We start from the raw sequence: 21,620 nt of genomic DNA on the forward strand, positions 1-21,620 counted from the left end.
TGAAAAACTTTGAGAAAGGATAATTTTATTGAAAAGCCCTAGCACTTATCTATATCCAGTGATGTCATTGTGATAGTTCTTCAGGCCAAATTCAGGTGATGGGAAGTTTGACCATTTGCAGATAGGTTCCTGAATAATGGACTGAATTGCTGAGTTTGTTCTGGTGTGTCAGTGGGATGATGGAAATAACTGACCCCTAAATCCTCTGCCTGGTTGTTTCATGCATCTTGGCAATGGACTTAATCTGCCATTAACACAGATCATTGAGTAATGAATCCATTACTTGACATGAGAACATTATGAAATTTGAGAAGAGTGAAAATGATCACCTCAGTTCTCTTAAGCCATCAGCACCAAGATAGGTGCTTTTAAATTCAGTACACTGAAAAAATGCCAAGCGGGTCAAATAACACATTAGGTGAGAACCAATGATGGCTAAATGCCATGGAAAATGCATACTTTATAGCCATTTGAGTCACCTACTAGATAGCAGTGAGGCTAGCAAATGGCTCAGGAAGGTGCTCAGGACATGGCCACATTCTCTCTTAAGTAATACGGGGGACTGAATTTGACAATTTTCAGGGACATCAATGCAGCTGACATAGAATGAAGGTACCTAGACTTTGGACAGTATGGTTCAGCCCTAGAATAGGGCCACTTTGGAACCGTCTCATTAAAAATCCTCCTGAATGACATACAGTGCATGAGGAACAGAGTCACCTGGAACAGTTTCACCACATAGTCATTCCACAAACATTTATTATCTACTATGTACCAAACACTGGGGATGAAAAGAAAGAAAAGAATGGCCTGCCCTCGAGGAGCCCACATTTAAATGGGTGAAACAACATGAAAAAGACTAGGTATACATTAGCTATAAACAGTATAGATGGTAGAAAACTATGGACCATGAGATGAAGCTAGAATTGTCTGCTCACATTAACTTGTTTCTTTTCCTATACGGGTCATTTCTATAGCAGAAAGAGCCCTGGACTTAAAATTGAAGCACCAGGTGTGAATCCTGGCCCTGCCACTTACTAATCACAATAATAATTTATATTCCTACAGCACTTTAGGGTTTGAAAAGTATTTACATGATCTCATTTGAGCCTCAGCTTCCCTGAGAAGGAAGTGATATAGCTATTATTAGCCTTCTTTTAAAGATGAGAGAATTGAGGCTCCAATGGGAGCCTGCTAATGTTCATATAGCTAGTAAGTGCCTGAGTCCTGATTTAAACCCAGACCTTCTTGATTCTATGACCAGCATTCAATATACTATTCCATGAGTTCTGGCAAGTCTCTAAGCCCCTCGGGTAATCAGTTTCATCAATCGTAAAAATGAGGACGGTATCCCACTCTCTACCCCATAGGATTAAGGTGAGGAAAATATATTATAAACTCTGAAGCATGATATAAATATAGAGAGGGGTTAAAAATTATCATCAGCTCATATTCAGACTTTACAAGGATCTTCAGATACTTCAAAAAACTCAAAGTCTAATTAAGGAGGCAAGATTAACATCCATGACGCTATTATGAACACTATTAGATAGTAAACAATACCTTTCTGAATTGTCTCATTCACTTCTAATTGCTGGAGGAGTTGAGATAAGAATAGAGCCAAGACTAACCGTATGCACCCCTGGGAAAAGCTTTACATTATACCCCATGGCTCAAGCAGGAAGAAACAGGAGCCCAAACCAAAACAAACTCAGTTAGGGACATACTGAACAAGTATTTCTCCACCTTTTTCATCCATCTCTTGACCCTTCCTATTTATAGCCCAGGAAAGCCCCTTCTTCTCCAGGGCATATTTTAAGATTAAAAAATATTTTCACATTTTATTGCTGCTAGGAAGGTCACTAGGGGATAGAAGATGGGGCCAAGATGAGCAAGGGAGGAATTCCCCTGGGGTACAGATGTCAGAAAAAGAAGTTCATTATCTGGTAGAATCTTAGTTCTACTAATTTGTCTTGCTAACTAGATACTAAGCTCAATTGTTTCCATGCTGCTGCCATCAGCCTCTAAATTCCCAATACGTTGAGGTAAAGTCTTGATTATCCCACCCTAGTTACATCTCTGAAGAAAAGGATCATCAAAGGAGTCTAGAATGATCAGTCTTCATGGAGAAGATAATACTTGAGCTGAGCCTCAAAGAAGGGATAGAATTTTTATTCAGGAGAGGGGAAAGTATTGTTTCCAAGTGACTTCCCCTTTAATTGACTCATCAATAGAGGCAAGAAGGAAAGTATATTCAGGGAGCAGTGAAGAAGCTGGCCTGATCAGAATTGTAGGCTGATAAATTACAGAGTATAAGCTCTTCTAAATGGGGTAAGGTCTCATTAGAGAAGAAATTTGAATCTAGGCAGAAGAGTCTAGACTTGATATGGGAGGCAATGAGGATTCACTGAAGGATGTGGAGCAGGGAACTGACATGATAAAAGTGGAATTTAAAGAAGATTCTCCTGGAGGTGGTATGCAGAATAGATTGGGGCAAGATTAGTACCTGATTGGATACAGGCGATGATGGAGGAAGTTTATTCAAATATTACTCTAAGTTTTCCAGTGTGGCGAATGAGAAATACTGCCATTGCCTAACACAGGTAAAGTGGAAAGAGAAGCTATTTGGTGGGAAAAGATGATTAATTAAGTTTTTTATATTCAAGTTTGAGATGTCATTGGGATATTCAAATGTATTTTTTTATTTTTGCTTTTTGGAGGGGGAAGGCAGGACAATTGGGATTAAGTGACTTGCCCAAGGTCACATGGCTAGTTTTGTATTGTGTCTGAGGTCAGATTTGAAGTCAGGTCCTCCTGACTCCATGGCCAGTGCTCTATTCACTACACCACTTAGCCATCACTTGGGATATTAAAATGTAAATGTCAAGTAGGCTCTGAGAAACACAGAATGAGGGTTTGAGATGACACAAACTAGAGATAAATATTTTGAAATCATCAGCAAAGAGGCCTTAGTTGAAGTCATGGAAGTAGGAGGCTTCTCAAAGAAAATATTTAGTGAAATAAGAATGGGAGACCAAGGATGGTACCTTTAGAAATTTCCACATTCAGGAGGCAAAATGAAGGAGAAAGAAGAAGTGATTGGAAGGGTAGGCATAGTGTTGACATCATGAAACCAAAAGTAAGAAAAGAATGAGGGGCCAGTGTAGGAGAAGAGAGACCTTCGGATTTAGTATGAGGGTCTTTGGTAGTAGTTTCTTCAGGGTGGCAGCAAGAAATTAAGAAAGAAGTAATAACAAAGAAATAAAAGCAAGTGGGTATAGTCCAAAATTTAAGTTTTGAAGTAAATGAAAGTAAACAAAACTCATGGGTAGAGATCTTAGTCTCAAGGAGTGTTTTTCCCTACTGAGGAGAGGAAAGACCTGTGTATATTTGAAAGAAAAGGAGAAGGATGCAGGGGAGAAAAGAATCAAGATTCTGGAGAAGTAGCAGATATGATTGAGAGCAAGGTCTTTTTTTTTTTTAAGCAATTGGGATTAAGTAACTTGCTCAATGTTACACGGCCAGTTATTTCTGGGTGTGGTGGTAAATATCTGAGCCTGGATTCGATCCCAGGTCATCCTGACTCTGGGGCCTGTTCTCTTACTCACTGAGCCACCTGGTCACCCCTAAGCAATTGGGGTTAAATAACTTGCTTAAGGTTACACGGCCAGGTGTTTCTGGGTGGGTGCTAAGTGTCTGAGCCCGGATTCGATCCCCAGGTCATCCTGACTCTGGGGCCAGTGCTCTTACTCACTGTGCTACCTGGCTGCCCTGAGAGCAAGGTCTTTTTGATTAGAAAATTACAGAGTGAGTGTATTTTCCTTTTGTATATAAACCAATTTAGACAATCTTATAAATGCAGATTACAGCAAGAATTCCTACAGCTCATTTGCCTTTGGAAGCTGCTAGGTTATTACTGGTCTCTAGTTTTTGTATGGATGTTGAAATTGGAATGATTGGAAACCCTGTTAATTTCTAGAATTCATTTTCCATATACACTAACTGCTCTGCTGGAGTCCAGCAATAGCTTCTGAGGGCAAACTTGAGTAGGTTTGTGAACAATTTATCCAAATAGAGCTTTTTAAAAACATTTTTAAAAAAGTTTTACACCTGCCTCTTGTGTAGGCTTTTAAAAATAAAATGCTGTGTTTGTATTTTCCATTAAAAAAAAAGAACCAAAAGGAATGGGATCAGGGGCACTGGTAGGGAGATAATGAAGTAAAACATGGCTGGGCTCTGCCTAAACAGTAAAATGAGTACAGCAGCCACCAATGGGGAGACTATGAAGTGCTCAGGGCAGACCCCAAAATGAAAGGGTTAAAACCTCCAGAGCGTGGTTTCTGGTCTCCTGAAAGGATGCTAACTTGGCCATTGAGAAAATGGCCAGGAAATAGGGGGTGCACAAGCTAGTCCTGAAAGGCCCAGAGTCCCATTCACTGGTCTAAAAGCCTAACAAGAAAATAGCATTTTGTCATTCTAGTTGAATTGAATGCATTTCAATTTTTTAAAGCTCCCTGGGAATGCCCTTACTTCTCTCCTGTCCTCTGAGCCTTTGGCTTAAAAAGATCACATCAAGCTACATTGGACCTTCCCATAAGTGAAGGAAATGGATTCCAATCGATGAACATTGAATTCTTATGATCTGCAAGGCAATAGTTCTTTCCTTCAAGAAGTTTCTATTCATTCCACTGGGGAGGGAGGGAAAGAAAGCATGTTCACAATTTCAAGACAATTGATGGAAGGAGAGTACAGTCTGTACAGAGGTGGAAAGATGAGAAATAGACCATTAAGGGAACAGTGATTAGTCCTAGGACAATCTGGCCAGACTACATGAATATCAAGACTGTAAAATGAGTCTAGAAAAGTAGGTTGGAACTAGATTGTGAGGCCTTCCAATGCTAGGTTCAGGAGTTACAGACAATTATATCGATGAATTGTTTGGTAATATCTGAACTAGGCCAAAATTGAGGAAGTTATAGAATTTTAGATCAGGGATGCCTATTTGAGCTTCTTGGTTGACCCTTGAATGTTCTGACAGACAACATACTAAATCTCCCCCTGAATATAGTTTAAATTCCATATGGGTAACATCTGTGAATTTGAGTCACTTACCCACAGGGTCATAGGAACATAGAGAGATGTAAAAGAACTTTTTCTTGCTATTTTCTTGTTATTTCTTGCTATTTCTAGCTATTTTCTTGTTAGGCTTTTAGAACAGTGACTGGGACTCCTAGTCTTTCAGGACTAGCTTGTGCACCCCTTATTTCCTAGCCATTTTCTCAATGGCCTAGTTAGCATCCTTTCAGGAGACCAGAAACTACACTCTGAAGGTTTTAACCCCTTCATGAGGTACAGAAAGGTGAATGCCCAAAGTTATCTAACTAATAAGAGTTAGAGCCAGGATTTTAACTCCAAATTCCACATACTTTCCACCACCCCTCTATCCTTATTGGTATGAAAAAATGCTTCTTGGGTTAACAATTAAATCATCTTAGACATGAACATGGAAAAGATCTTAGGGATGCTCACAAGTGATATAAGGAAAGGCAGGTGGAAAGTTCGGGTTTTCTCATTGTCACAACACAGAAACACAAAGTACAGCTAGAGGGGCAATTTGATAATGATCTACATTGCTCTGTTTCCAAAGATTTTAGACACTAGAGGTGATAGATATTAGATTACAGGGTGCTTTGCCCCAGGCCTTGGGTGGAGTAAGGTATGTAGGTGATCTACTCATTTATTAACCAGCCAAAAGAAAATTAGTCTATGGTTAACCAAATTACAGGATCCTCGGGCCATTACTTATGATACAAGAGTAGGAATATTCAGAATTGAATTCTGTCCATATTGCAACTGTCTAAATATATTTGTAAAATGTGAATATTCAAAACTGAATTCTATCTAAATTGCTGTTCTATCTTGATATATTTTATAAAACATTACGGATTCTGCCTGATTTTTGTTTGTTTTGGTAAAGATAAGATATAGTAAACCTTTTAACCCACTCTATAGATTAAGTAGTTCTATTACAAACAAAAAACCACACCCAAACCCACTGCGAAAATTGAAGAATTTATTTTTTTAAATTTAGTCTAAAAAGTACAGGATTCTTTAAAAAGTTAAATAAATTGAAGACTTCTACTAACAGGTCACTACCCTGGATAGAGGCCCTCATTACCTCTCACCTGTACTCTCTCAGCAACTACCTAATTGGCCTCCCTGCCTTAGACTTCTTTGCTCTCCAAACCATCTTCCAGACAGCTAAATTGATAAATCTAATGCACAGAACTGACCACGCCATTCCCCTGTTCAAGACTCTCCAATGGCTCTTTATTATCTCTGAGATGAAATACAAATGCCTCGGGCATTAAAAGCCCTTCACAATCTTGTTGCATTCTATCTTTCTGCTACACATTATTCCCTTCTATACACTGCAGTTCAGCCCAATTAGCCTGCCTATACATACATACTAGATGTCTCATTGGAAGGTTCAGACTGTCAGTCCCTCATGACTAGAATTCGTGTCCTCCTCACCTCTATCTCTTAGAGTTTTGTTTTGTTTTTTGGAGGGCAATTGGGGTTAAGTGACTTGCCCAAGGTCACATGGCTAGTTTTTGTGTTGTGTCTGAGGATGGATTTGAACTCAGGTCCTCCTGACTCCAGGACCAGTGCTCTATTACTGTGCCACCTAGCTGCCCCTATCTCTTAGAATCTTTAGCATAATCTGTCAGGGAGTGAATGAGTCAAAATCATTGACTCAGTGGTCTCTAGTAATGGGAAATCATCAGTTATAGAAATGCTGACAGATTTGCTTCTCAGTTTGCTTTTTGTTCTTCTTCAAGTTTCCTCTTTAAAAGTTCTTGGGTTCATCGGGCTTAATTGGAGCCCAGGCTTAGTTTTCTGCAAAGCCCCTTATTGCTGTTACTATTTCAAGTTCCTTCTCTGTAAGTTTCTGTGAGCCCTTGACTGCCATGAATCTCCCCTTGTCGAGGAGATGAAGAACCTGCTAGCTGCATTGGTTTCCGACCTCCGTTGGCCTCTTCATCTTCTTGGATGTGAATGTTAGGAAATGAACTCTACCAATTTCTTTATTTACCTTTCTGAGAACCTGTGATTTGTCCCCCCAATTTAGCTTAAACTTCCTTATGTTTTCTAGTTTCCTTATGGTAAGGATGTCAATATGAAAGAGGATCAGTTCCTCCAATGCTATATTGACTCATTTATTCAACAAAGTTGTCACATTTGGAGTGTTGCTGTTCAGTTGTTTTAGTTGAGTTCAACTTTTCATGACCCCATTTGGGGTCTTCTTGGCCAAGATACTAGAGTGGTTGGCCATTTTTTTCTCCAACTCATTTTACAGATGAGGAAACTGAGGCAAATGGTGTTAAGTGACTTGCCCAGAGTTAAACAGCTAGTAATTATCTGAGGTCAGAGTTGACCTCAGAAAGATAGGTCTCCCTGACTCCAGGCCCAGCACTCTACTCACTATGCCACCTAGTTGCCCTCACAGTTTGAGTATTGTTCAGCCATTTTTTCCATAGTGTTCAATTCTTCATGATCCCGTTTGGAATTTCCTTAGCAAAGACGCTAGAGTGTTTTGTCATTTCCTTCTCTACACATTTTACAGTATCAACTTTTAAAATTGAGTTTGTAGAAATTTTAAAATTGTGACATTTTGAGCATCTCCTGCCTCCTTTGCCTGCTCACCCTTTTCACACACATTATTTCTACTACCATCCCTTTGGAAGCAGAAGGGGCCAAATGAAACAGCACAATTGTGTTCTTTCTTCTTTTGGTATTCTGTGGATTATCCCAAGGTTTCCTCCAGATGGTATTAACTTGTATTTACTATAAATGTAATAGAAAACTTGTGCCATGACCACATTAAAAAGCAAAATATTTTCACATTTTTAAAAATGTTATCACAATTGTTTCAATTGTATGATTAGCACTTCTTTTTATTTTAAGGATATATGAACGTTCAGCTCCTTTCTGTTCAAACCCACAGTGTCTCTCATTTCTGTGACTGTGAGAATGGTCAGATTCTTGTTAGAGGCAGCTGGATGGAGCAGTAGACAAAGCATTGAACTTGGAGTGAGGAAGATCTTTGTTGTTGTTCAGTCATTTCATTCATATCTGACTCTTTGTGACCCCATTTGGGGTTTTCTTTTTCTTATTTATTCCTTTTTGAAGGAAGGAAGGTAGGGCAATTGGCATTAAGTGACTTGCCCAAGGTCACACGTCTAGTTTTTGTGTTAAGTGTCTGAGGTCAGATTTGTACTCAGGTCCTCCTGACTCCAGGGCCAGTGCTTTATTCACTGTGCCACCTAGCTGCATTTGGGGTTTTCTTAACAAAGATACTGGGGTGGTTTGCCATTTCCTTCTCCAGCTCATTTTACAGATGAGGAAACTGAAGCAAACAGGGTTAAGTGATTTGCCCAGGGTCACACAAGTAGCAAGTATCAGAAGCCAGATTTGAATTCAGGAAGATGGGCCTTCCTGACTCCAAGCCTGGTGCTCTATCTACTGTGACAACTAACTACTCCAGAGTGAGGAAGATGTGAGTTCAAATCTTGCCTGCGATACTTACTATCTGTACTATTTTGACTAAGTTACTCAACATCTTTCAGTCTTTTTTTTCTTCATTCATAAAATTGATATTATAATAACAACTACCTCACATGGTTGTAATAAGGACCAAATTGCACAAGATATAATGTTCATTGCAAACCTGAAGTACTGTGTAAGTGCTATCATTACTATAGGAAAGAGTGTGCCATTTTAGAAAGACATGAAGGGAAAATTCAATTTCTAAAGAAAATCTACTTCATGACAGTAAGACTTGTAGAAATTACATGGTGACTGTGGAATTTTTAAAAAGTAATCTCCACCTAGCCCACTAGTCACAAAATTTACTAGTGCATGGAATAAAAAACAAAACAAAAACACTTCAACAAAACTAAACCTTATGCCAGTCGTGGCAAGGAGGTTCACCTGGGTTTTCAAAAGCAATGCCATCTGAGTATAAGATAGCTAACACTCACATGGATGTAGTACTTTAAAGAGTCAAAGCTTTTAAGATGCATTACCTTATTTGATCTTTATAACAAACCTGAGAAGTACGTACTGCTGTTACCCTTGTTTTACAGTTGGAGAAACTGAGGCAGGAGGAGATTTTTTTTTAAGGTGATTTACTGAGGATCACACAGCTAAAGATAATCTGAGGAAGAATTTAAACTCAAGTCTTCCTGATGCCAAGCCTAGAGCTCTGCCAGCAACGAATACTTAAATGCTTCTCTTAGTAGACACTGCTACGTAAGAAAAGCTTTGACAATGAATAGAGATGTTAGCACAAAATCATAGGATTTTAGAGTTGGAAAGAATTTTATCAAGTTTTTAGTCTGACATCCCCCCCAACAAAAAGAATGCCCAAAAGAACATGCCCAGCAAGTGCTTATCTGGCTTCTGCTGAAGCCTTCCTAGGAGGTGGGACCTCCCATTTCCTGAGGCCACTCACCCCCTATTTGGACATGTCTAATTGTTAAGACTGGACAGCTAGGCAGCTCAGTGCATAGAGCTCCAGACTCGCCTGCAGTCAGGAAGACTCAACTTATTGAATTCAGATCCAGCTGCAGACACTAGCTGTGTGACCCTGGGCAAGTCACTTAAGACTGTTTGCCTTAGTTTTCTTATCTGTAAATGAACTGAGGAAGGAAATGGCAAATTGCTCCCATATATTTGCCAAGAAAACCCCAAATGGTGTGATGTAGAGACAGACACAAACTGAAACAACAAAAATTGTTCTTTTTTTTCTTCTTCTGATATTGCACCTAAAATGACCTCTATAGGAGGTGGGTATCCTTATTTTACAGATCAAAAAGCCAAGCCAACAGAGGTTAAGTAACTTACCTAGGGTCACACAGCTAGTAAGCGTCTGCAGCTGGATTTGAACTCAGTCTTCCTGACTCCAGGCCCAGCATTATATCCACTGTGTCATCTGGCTGCTCCTAGTTTGCATTAGCTTTCTTTTTTGACTGCCATATCATACTCCTGACTCATGTAGCTCTGGATGCCCACTAAAAGCCCACCATTCAAACACTGCACTTTAATGTATTTTATAATGGGGTCAAATCCAAAAGTAAAGGAAGAAAGAAGTGAAGCACAGCAGATGAATCCAACTTCTTTCTGGCAGTCACAGTTGTGTGGGTCTCAGCCCACAGGGAGATCCTGTTTTGGGTGTTTTTCATGCCATGTGTATTTTCCCTTTGCCCAGCATATGTTTTTTTTTCTGAACCTGCTCCGAAACATACCCCTCTTTGGGCTAAAAATGGACTGGCCCCACTCCAACTTTCACCCCACCAACCTCATTTGCAAAAAGGCAGCAAGATACAGTGGAAAGAACACTAATTTAGGAGGCAGAAAACCTATCTTTGAATATCAGCTTTACTTTTATTTCCTGTGTCACCTGGGGCAGGACATGATACTGCTCTGGACCTCCTTTTCCTCATCTGTAAAATGGGGAGTTTGGACTCATTGGCTTCTGAGGTCCTTCCCACCTCTGATTCTGTGACTCTACACCCCAGAAATCACCATACACCATCCTTCCCGTACCTTGGCAGAGAGCATCAATATTCCCTACGTACCTTCTAGCCTATTTTACTCTCCCTATTATCCCTTCATCTGAACAAACACAAAAGAAAATTCTTGCATTATTTTATGAAATAAATTTCCTCATCGCATGCTTCATCCATGCAGCAGGTTCTACTGCTTTTGGTAGCTGTCCTTGAAGGATCTGATTTCATTGGAGTGATTATTCTTTCTACTAATTCAGATTGCAGCCCTCCATGTTTTGAGAGAGAGTTTTAGAGATTGATGGTGCTAAAATCCCCCTGGGGTCAACCTGTGATGAAACTCACTACACTTAGGCTGGCCAAGTACAAGAGTACTTGGGCACAAAAAATCAATTTCACAATTTTAATAAGATGGATGAAGCATGGATAGATGGCAGCTGTCCTCTCTTCACAGGGGTAGGTGCTGACTCTTCATTGACTGTACTAACACACAGGATGGTTTTCACACATACAGCTATCATCCATGTGTACTTAGCACAGTGTTTGGTATGTAGTAGGAGCTCAATAGATGTTTATTGATTAGTTGACAAAAAAAATGATACAAATGAAAAAAGTCAATCTGCAGATTATTTGGTTTACACAACACAAAACAGCCACTTTATCTAATCTGAATTGGGAGCCCATAAAGATGGGGCAAGAAAGATTTTTTTGACCCGTAGGTCAACAAGATAGGAAGAAGAAATGAAAAGGGACACTCAAATAGCACGTTGTATCTATCATATTGTTTATGCTATATCTTCATGGAGACCAGTTCAAGCAGGCAAACAGCTGGAGGCAAGCTGAAAAGTCCAGCCATTAATTGGAATGTTTGTTCTACACGACTCCAGACATCTGGATGCTTCCTAAAAAGACTCCCAGGTGGAGAAATTCCTGCGTTCTTCCTTTCAAACGTAGCTAAAGATTTGGTTGTTCAAGGCATTACCTCATTATACTTAGTAGTTCCTTGTATGATATGTGCTTAGAGATGTTTAAAGTGTTCATATGGACTGTGTAGCCAGAGTAAATATTTTAGAGTTATGAGGATTCTACCTAAAATTGCTTAGTTGTGCTGCAATGGAAAAGCTTCCTGCCTGTCTGTTTGAGGGAGCCAAAAATTGAGAGTGAAGACAGTAAACCAAAGCTTTTTAGAGTCTAATAATTTTCATGATTTTTGATTTTCTAATCAATCATGGAGCATTAACTAAGCATTTCCTATCTGTATGAGTCCGATAATATTCAGCTAGCAGACATGCCAACAGGTGAGTCAATGTGGTACTTGTGTAGGTATTTCTAGACTAAACTAAAGTCTTTTCACCCAAACCCCTGCCTGAAACTGCCATGGAGCTATTGGGGGTGGAGAGAGCATAGGCAGGGAGGTTGAGTAAACAGTAGGTTCTAGTGTTCAGCTATTAGAGAAAGATCAACAAGAAATCAAGTATCAGTTGTTTGGTTGCCAACATGACACAGTATGTTATGGAAAAACTCATACTCAGAAAGGTGAATTTTAAAATCATTTCTCCCCATTTTCTCTGCTAGTGGATTTTGCTTGTTTTTGTTGTTTTCTGGGTCTCTGTTGCCTTTTCATTTGATGGAAAGCCCCTAGTGGGCAGGATAGCAGTCATCTTGAATGCTGGACTCAGTTTTCTGTAGTCTTCCCTGGGGATTCATTAAACTTAATCTGAACATTTTCTTTCTAAGGAAATTTTATGTATATACAAAGATAAAGTTTCATTAAATCACAAAAGTGTTGAATTTAGAATTAGTAGTACTGCAGTGAAGTCTTGGCTCGGACCCTAATTACTGGGTGACCTTGAAGAGGTCATCTCACCTCTTGGGAACTGGTTAATTCATCTTTTACATGGAGATAAGGATACTTGCACCAGCACCCTTCGCGAGCATTGTAGCCACTAGAGGGAGCAAGCAGTTCTCATTCTATATGTCATCCTTTTACCACAGTATTTCTAAATTTCATCCCTTCCATATCTCTTGGGGTAAAAGATAAGAGACTTCAGCTGTGGATGATGTTCCAAGGAATGGTGCCCATTATTATCACAGGCAAGCAGGCATTTGAGCCTGGGCAGAATAATCTCCTGGTCCCCAGGCTCATAAAATTATTGGGGATTGAGAAAAAAAATAAGATGAGCCTCAGACCACCTGAGTTGAGTAGACCAGAAAAGTTTAATATCATGGGAAATGCATGAATTCTAGCCATTGCATTTCATTATATGACTGGATAGCAGAGAGACTTGTGTGAGTGTACCCAGAAAGTGTTCAGGAAGTGTGACCAAGTAACATGGGGTCCTGCATGTGATGACCTCTGGGGCAGGAATGGGGCTGACATGGCGTGCCAACAGTTGGAGAGTGGCCCACCCATGTCAGCCCTTGGAGGAGCCCACTTTAGAGCAAGCTCAGGAAAATTCCTTCTGGACAATATGCAGTACATGGGGAAAGAGAGTTGTCTGGGGCAATTCCCCTGTGTGGGCTGGGATGTACACAACTGTGGGCACCAGGAAGATGCTGGGTTCATCTGCTCAGGTTTATTTCTTGGTTCCACTTTGAGGACCACTTATTGATTCCTCAAGTGCACTAGTAATGGATGATGTGGTTCTGGAAGCAGTGAGGGCAATGAAAAACTCTTAACGTTCTCACACACGCACACACACTCACGTATGCACGCATACACAGAGGCACTGACTCTTTGCTACAAAACTGATAGTTAAGGTGACATGTATTTGAACGTGCTAAATATTTTCGGTTATCTTTATATAGTGAGATGATGAAGTGTATAGAGTGCCAGACTTGGAGTCAGGAAAATCCATCTTCCTAAGTTCAAATCTGACCTCATTCACTCACTAGCTGTGTGACCTTGTTTGCCTCAGTTTCCTCATCTGTAAAATTAGCTGGAGAGGGAACCTGCAAATCACTCCAGTGTCTTTGCCAAAAAAAAAAACCCAAATGGGATCACTAAGAGTCAGATACGACTGAAACAACTAGACATATGGTGAGAGAGAAAAGAGACTCATAGGGCATTTTTTTAAGGTTCTTTCTTCACAATGCCAAACATCTGGGTGCTTAAACATAACCTGACGTTTGGCATCTATATGGCTATGTATAATGTATGTAGAGATATTTCTGTAATATTTTCCTAAATATTTCCTAGGATTCTGTTTTTGAAGACATGACCTCATTTGGCTAAATAGTCACTTGGATGAGAGAGTCTGATTTATGCAGTATCAAAGGGTTAGAATATTCTAAACAAGACAAATGTTATAAAGGTACTCAAAGTTTCCTGGCCCCTATGGAAAGATTTTGAGTCCCATACACTTCATTTTTCTTTTTTGATCCAGACCTAAAATTCTATCTTCGTAGGGAATTCTCAGTGAAGAAACCCCCTCTACCAGCTCAGATATGTAACTATTATACAAGGTATAGACTTCATACAGTTGCTTAGGATATGAAGAAATTAAATCATTTGCTCAACATCACCCAGACAGTTTGCACCAGAGGAAAAACTTTGATTCAATTCAAAACACATTTATTAAATGCCTACTATATACCAGACACTGTGCTAAGTGCTAGGGATACAAAAAGACAGATAGATATAAAAGGCAACCCCTGCCCCTGAGGACAGATCACCATCCCCTCTGCTTCTTCCCCAAAATACACTTTAAGCCCCTCTACTTTTCTTCATCTATAGGAAGTTCACTTCTCAGTTTACGGACTTTCCTTTACCCTCATTGCATAGCAAATATTCAGTAATAATAGATACCAGTAAACTTATAAATGCAATAACACATTTTTGCTGACAGCCAGTTTATAGTTCTGGTTTTATTCCAGGACCTAAAGGGCAAAGTAAAGAATTAAATGTCCACCATAACTTGCAGTTTAGTTTATGGGACACCTTTTTTATTATAAGCATTAATAAGAGTAAACTCCTTGCACTTGTACAGCATGATGGGCAAAGAATTTTGGCGCACATCATCTCTCATTTGAGCCTGACTCAAATCACACAAAGTAGATGCTACAAGCGTTATTTTCTGAATTTTACACCTGAGGAAACTGAGGCCCACTACCATTAAATAACTTCCTCTTGATCAGACAGCTAGTAAATTACAGAGTTAGGATTTGATCCCAGGTCTAGTTACAAGTTCCTTACCCTTTCCATTAGGAGAGTGTTTGTGAAAAAGAGCTAAATTGGGCATTACAGAGAACAGGACGCTATCTAAGGTGTTCCCTAAGAGAGATAGAATCTCCATTTGGTCACATTATCAACTACCTAAGTAGCTGCTTTAATACCTTTGAAATAGAGTGCAGCTCTTCATACATCCCATTTATCAGAAAGTAAGGCAATGCTTTTGCTTAATTCACTGCCATTTAGGCATTTATTTTCTGTAACTCTCTTTTTCTGAGTTATTATCACATCAATTTTGTAACACCTTTGGACCCCATAACCCTACATCCCTAAATTTTCATACTCTCCAAAATAAGGAAGAGTCAAACTTGCTTATATAATAATATTTTTATTTAAATAGTACTCTGTGATTTTTGAATTACTTTCAAAATCCATTATCTCACTGGATCATTGCACTACCCTTGGAAAAGAGGAAGGTCAGGTACTGTAATCTCTATTTTACTGACAAGGAAATTAAGTCTCTGGGAAGTTAAATGCCCTACTCAAAGTCAAGGTCACATCGTAAGTTGTACCAGGACATGAACCTAGGTCTTTTGACTTGTGCTGTTTCCACCACACCAAACCACAGTGCCTCTGGAAATTTCAGAGACATTTGTAAAGCACTCTCATTTTTCCAACTCCATCAGTTTGTAAAATTTCCCAGTCTCTCCCATGCTCATGGCAAAAATTAAGAAGGAATTAGCTGGGAACATCATTCCAGGGGGGCAGTCCTTGTCATATTAGGCAAGTAGAGAAGAAGCAAAGTTGCTGTTGAGGTTACTTATTTGATTTGGCTTCTGATTATTAAAGATTGTGATCCTTTTACAATAATTTTGAATGACTGAGGAGAGGTTCATATTTTTCCTTTATCCCTCCCTGCATAGTCCTTTACACCACCCTGATTTGCATTTCATTCTGCACTATAAGGTATAGTATTGTATTATATGTTTGTGTATACCCCTTACTAGACTTTTTTCCATGAGGGGTCAAACCATTTTTAGTTCATCTCTTCATCTTTCCAATGATAAGCTTTGTATTTAATTGTCATATAAATACCAAAGGATGGATAGATGGATGGATGGATGGATGGATGGATGGATGGATGGATGGATGGATGGATGGATGGATGAATGGATGGATGGATGGATGGATAAATAAGTTAATGTCCCCAGAATCACAAGATTATATATTTAATCAGTCAGTAAACAAATACCATTAAGCGTCAGGCACTGAGTTAATTGTTCAGTATAAAAAGAAAGGAAAAAAGACTGTCCTGCTCTTAGGGAATTCACAGTCTAATGGTACAGACAATATGCAAACAGTTACACACAAATAAGCTATATACTGGACAAACTGGAGATAGTCTCAGAGGGGAGGTACTAGAATTAAGCAGGATCAAAAGAGCCTTCTTAAAGAAGGGGAGACATTAACTAGAACTTGCAAGAAGCCATGGAAGCCAGAAGAAGGAAACGAGGAGGCAGGGGATTCCAGCCATGGGGGACAGCTCTGGGAAAATGCTCAGAACTGCAGATGAAATGGACCCTTAAGATCAGCTAGTCCAACCCCTCCTACTGTAGCTGCAGAAACCAAGGCCCAAAGAGATGGAGTAACTTGCCTGGGGTCCCACAGATAGATGTCAGACCTGGATTTTGAGCCCATGTAACACTGGATTATAGCTCTAGAGCTGTAAGGGACCTTGGAGGCCATCTTGTTCAACCCTCTCTTTTCACAGGGAGAAAATTAAGATCCAAGGAGTTTAATGGACTTTTCCAAAGTTACTACATATAAAACAGCAAAGATGGAATTTAAAGCCAGGTGCTTTCACTCCACACCAAAGTTCTTTTTCCATTGCATTCACACAGCCTTCCTCTTCTTCAAATTTAGCACTGTTTGCCCCACACCACACAAACTACATCTCTAAAATAGTAAGTCAATCAACACACATTGATTAAATACCTACTATGTGCCAGATACTGTGCTAGATCTTGGTCCCTCGGATGACTAGATAATAGTGAGGCTAATGGATAGGTCTGAAAGGTTTCGATTGTCTCAAAGTTCTCTACCGAGGAACCTAGTGAACTGTGTTAGACAATATTTGGGACAAAAATGGAGCTGGTGTCCTAAGCCAAGAACTAGAATATAAATGGATTTAGTCTCAGAAAGATCTCACTTTGGAGTAGAGGCAGGAAAAATTGTTCTGGACAATCTACGATATGTTGAGATGGGACATACTTTGGGGCAGTGCCCCATCCATAACTGATCATCAGAAAGATCCTGGAGTTGTCTGATGAGACTCATTCCTTTCTCCCTCTCCAAATACAATACCTCTTCTTTTGTCACCTATATTATAAAAGATACTATGTATGACATGGTCCTAGGGACACTGAGAGAGATGCACTAATTCACTCTTTGTCTCTTTCTCACCAATAGGTGTTGATTCTTCAACTTCTCTACCCACAGGTAGGACACATTCTAGATGAGTGGAAATATCAGCTACTAGATTACTTAAATTATGTGGTTTTAGTTGTTAGTGGTGTTCAGTTATTTCCATCATATCCGACTCTTCATGACCCCATTTGGGATTTCCTTGGCAAAGATCCTTCTCCAGCTCTTTTTACAGATGGGGAAACTAAGGCAAACAGGGTTAAGTGACTCACCCAGGGTCATACAGCTAGTAAATGTCTGAGGCTGGATTTGAACTCAGGAATATGAGTTTTACTGATGCCAGGTCTGGCACTCTATGCACTGTGGAACCTAGCTGTTCTCCCTCTGTAAGTTTTACAGAGATCAAAAGGGACACTGGGACTGCCTTTATGTGAGTAAGTTCCATTACAGTCAATGTTGCTGGAGATAGTATGGTGAAATGGACAGAATTTGGAGAATGAATAGTCCTAGCTCTGCCTCTTAATAATCATGGGACCTGGAACAAGTCTCTTAGTTATTCTGAGCCTTGGTTTCCTCATTTTGAAAAGGGAGTTATAATAATGTCTGCCCTATCAGAGGACATACGTCATGGGAAATAGAGAGCTGGGCTCTGTGTTGAACCTAGGTTCAAGCCTGCTTCTGAACTATTCTGGCTGTCTGACCCTGGGCAAGTCCTTTCACCTTTCAGGGCCTCCAGACAATGAGAATTATATATAGTTGTCACTATAAGTGGCAAAGAAGGTGCCACTCTACATTGGTAGATAAAGTTCCTCACTGGGAACTCTATATCCCAATGAAATCACAGGTTCAAGTCACACATGTACATATATACATATATACACATACCTACACATATACATATCTATTTTGGATAGCTGTAAATATATATAATGTACATGTACATGTTTATATATTTAAATATTATACCTACCCAGTTGATATGGTTGTTGTAAAGACAAGCAAATATTTTGAAAGCTATAAAATACATGAAAGGCATTATTATTAATATTAGTTATTATTACCATAAAAGGATTCTATATATAAAGTGGTTTCCATATGTTGGCTTCAGCATTAAATAATGACCTTCACTATGAATATTGGATTACAGTGAATCTCTACAATGAAGCACCAAACACAATTAGTATCTCTTTCTTTTGTTACTATAAGCACATCTAGGGTTCAGTGGTGGGAAATAGGAACTCACAATGTGTGTCTCATTTCCCACCTCCATCACTTGCTTTGATTAGCTCACTGATGAAAGGGAGTAATGACTAAACTATTGAAAACAGTAGATAATCAGAAATAATTTTGAAAATCCAACATTAGCTATTTCAGTTTGATTTTAAAACACTTGAGTGAATTTTTAAATTTTCTGTGGATAATCCAGATAGTGTAAGCCTTGAAAGTTGACTCTAACATGCTTTTTTTTTCATGTCACCATTGGAGGTTGTTGTTAAAAATCAGTCATTATTTACTTGAATTGGATGTGTAGTTCTTGTGGGTTGTCCACAGGCAGCAAAGAAATAATATTTTCTTTCTTAACTGGAGACCTTGTAGATGAAAGGTTATTTGCATTATTTTGTTTTGTTTCTTGCAATTCATTCTGTTTCACTGAATTATTTTGTACTGAATCCACTAGTAGGGTCATCCTTTACAATGTGATACAGCAGAAAGGGGCAACCACATGGCACAGTGGATAGAGTGCTGGGCCTGAAGTCAAAAGACCTATCCTCCTGAGTTCAAATCTGGCCTCAGACACTTACTAGCTGTGTGACCCTGGGCAAGTCACTTAACTCTGTTTGCCTCAGTTTCCTGATCTATAAAATGAGCTGGAGGAGGATCTGGCAAACCACTCCAGTACCTTTGCCAAGGAGACCCCAAATAAGGTCACAAAGAGTCAAACAGTGGGGAAGGGAGAGAAACAGCAGGATTGTTGTTCCTTGGATTCAGGAAACAATTATAAATCCTGGTCCTGCCTGTTACCATCTACATGACCTTACATAAGTCATTTAGCTTTTCAAAGCTCAGTTTTGTTCCCTAGAAGTTGAAAAGAAAGGATTAAGTGACTTCTCTAAGTTCACCTATCTAAATCTATGATTGAGCATGGGTGAAGAAATCATTTATTACCATTTAATATTCAGGGTTTCCCTGAATTTATTTTCCTTGTTCATAATTTTGATTTAGTAATATTAATGTTTTCTGTTTATATTTTATATACTAGTACCTCTTGAACAACGAGTTTCAAAGCCATCATGGATAACAATTGCTGAACACTCAGCAACTGTACTGCCAGATACATCAAAATCATTGCATAAATTAATTATATGAGCATCAGATTCATTTACTATGAAATATTGCCTTTTCTTAACTTTAGAAAAGAGTTAAAGTATACTAATGTGTCATTCAAGCTAAATCTCCACTCATTCGTTCAACAAATGTTTATTAAGTATCTGCTATGGACAAGGCATTGTGCTAAACTCTGGGGGTAGAAAGACAGTACCAAAAACAATCCCTATCTTCAAGAAGTTCACATTCAACTGGAAAGATCCTCTACAGACTCATATAAGTTCAAGGTCCAAGTTATAATTAAAGAATTAGATCCAATGTCATTAAGTAATAAGGAAACCATTATATATTTACCACATATGAATAATATATCTCATGACTTCACTAAACATATGGAAAATAGTGGACCTTTGTGTACCTTCCCAAGTCAAACCCTCTTGCAGACATCTACATGAGAGGAAAAAACCAAAGCCATATTATAAGCATCTGACCCTCATCTAGTGTGGATTCTGATGTTTCTCTCATGCCCAGTAGCTGGAAAAATTGATTGGGGCTTACATTACATTAATATTGTCTTGCTTCTGATGTTCAATAATATGACAACAAAGCAGACAGAAAATATGTTTATTTCTCTATGTTATAGATCATGAAAATGCAGCTCCTTCTAAATCTCAAGGTAAGGTATATTTTTCATGAATCTCTGCTCTTTTACAATCAGAGTATACCCCCTCATAAGGAAAAAGAAGGAATGTCTGAAGAGTTAAAATTCCAACAATGATATCTGTGTCTGTTTCAAAGAAAAAGAAAAAGTGGAGAGAAATTCTGTTGTTTGCCTCACCTTTACATAACACGTTTTTCTTGCAATACTTTTTATAGACAATACTTTGTTTATTACTTACAAGAACACAATCACATCATATAGGACTGCTATTTTCTTTCCTTTATAGATGAGGAAACTGAGATTCAGACAGGTTAAGTGACCTGCTCATGGTCACTTATAGCTAGTAATTGGTAAAACCAGATCTCTGAGGAAGGTTTTCTAACTCAAAATTCTGTACTCCCAAACACACACACACACACACACACACACACACACACACACACACACACACGGGCGGGAGAGAGAGAGAGAGAGAGAGAGAGAGAGAGAAGAGAGAGCGCATAAGTATTACCAAAGCTATAATATGCAATCAAAGCAACTGTGGCAAATGCTTCCAAACCTTCCTACACAAGTAATAAGATAAATTTGTTTGAAGTTTGCAGAGGAAAGAAAGACACCTCTAGACATAAGACCTTAGCAGGGCCTTGGCAATACCCCCAGAGCACTGTTACTTGATAGGAAAATTAGAGAAACATGGGACACCATGAGGCTTCTTGGTAGAAAAGCTTCTATATACAATCAGACCATTGAAGTAAAGATCAGCATTGCAAAAGAAAAGAAATAGAAAAATATACAGTATACAGTTAAAACAACCAAACCCTGAACTAGTTAAACAGGTAATTAAAATTGAGACAGACAACAAAAATGACACCAACCTAGTCAACAAGCATTTATTAAGCGCTTCCTATGTACTATGCATAAGAATGTATCCAAGAGGCAGCCAGGTGGAGCAGTGTCTAGAGCACTGGCCCTGGAGTCAGGAGTACCTGAGTTCAAATCTAGGCTCAGATACGAAATTATGAAATCATCATCAGATCATGAAATAATCATGATAAACTATTTCTCCCTCAAGGATCGTGGAACCACCAAACTTGGACGCTTATAAGGCAGTTCAAGATGAGCTTATAAGAAAAGAGAAAGTGTCACAAGGAACAAAGACATGAGTTTATAGAGGATATTTGTGCTGAAAGGTACACAATTGTAAGGGTGTTGAGAGACCAATATACAAGGTATCTGAAAGAAGGGGATAATACCGAAGACCTGGGAAAAATTGGAATTTATTAATACAAAAAAGATAACCAATAATCATCAATATCTACTGATTATATGGCTCCTTATATCAATATGAAGTCCCTATGAGTTGTCTATGTATAAATCAAGGCTATTAGACTTTTACACATGAGATCAACAATGGACCACATATAGATAGATAGATAGATAGATAGATAGATAGATAGATAGATAGATA

The 21,620-nt window shown here is 38.9% G+C and overlaps 2 protein-coding genes across 4 annotated transcripts in view; both read left to right on the forward strand.

Moving 5' to 3' along the window:
- Positions 1–21,620, forward strand: part of DMBT1 (deleted in malignant brain tumors 1) — a 495,581-nt gene that overhangs the window by 272,357 nt on the left and 201,604 nt on the right.
- Positions 13,047–21,620, forward strand: part of BUB3 (BUB3 mitotic checkpoint protein) — a 555,213-nt gene continuing 546,639 nt past the window's right edge. For all 3 annotated transcript variants that reach the window (XM_069099164.1, XM_069099165.1, XM_069099167.1), the window contains exon 1: positions 13,047–13,057. The gene's annotated coding sequence lies outside the window, so the exon portion shown is untranslated. The remainder of the gene's footprint in view (positions 13,058–21,620) is intronic.

This window comes from Petaurus breviceps, unplaced genomic scaffold, assembly GCF_028583685.1.
Source record: "Petaurus breviceps papuanus isolate PSGF00001 unplaced genomic scaffold, PetGlider_PUasm1.0 37, whole genome shotgun sequence".
NCBI lineage: Eukaryota > Metazoa > Chordata > Mammalia > Diprotodontia > Petauridae > Petaurus > Petaurus breviceps.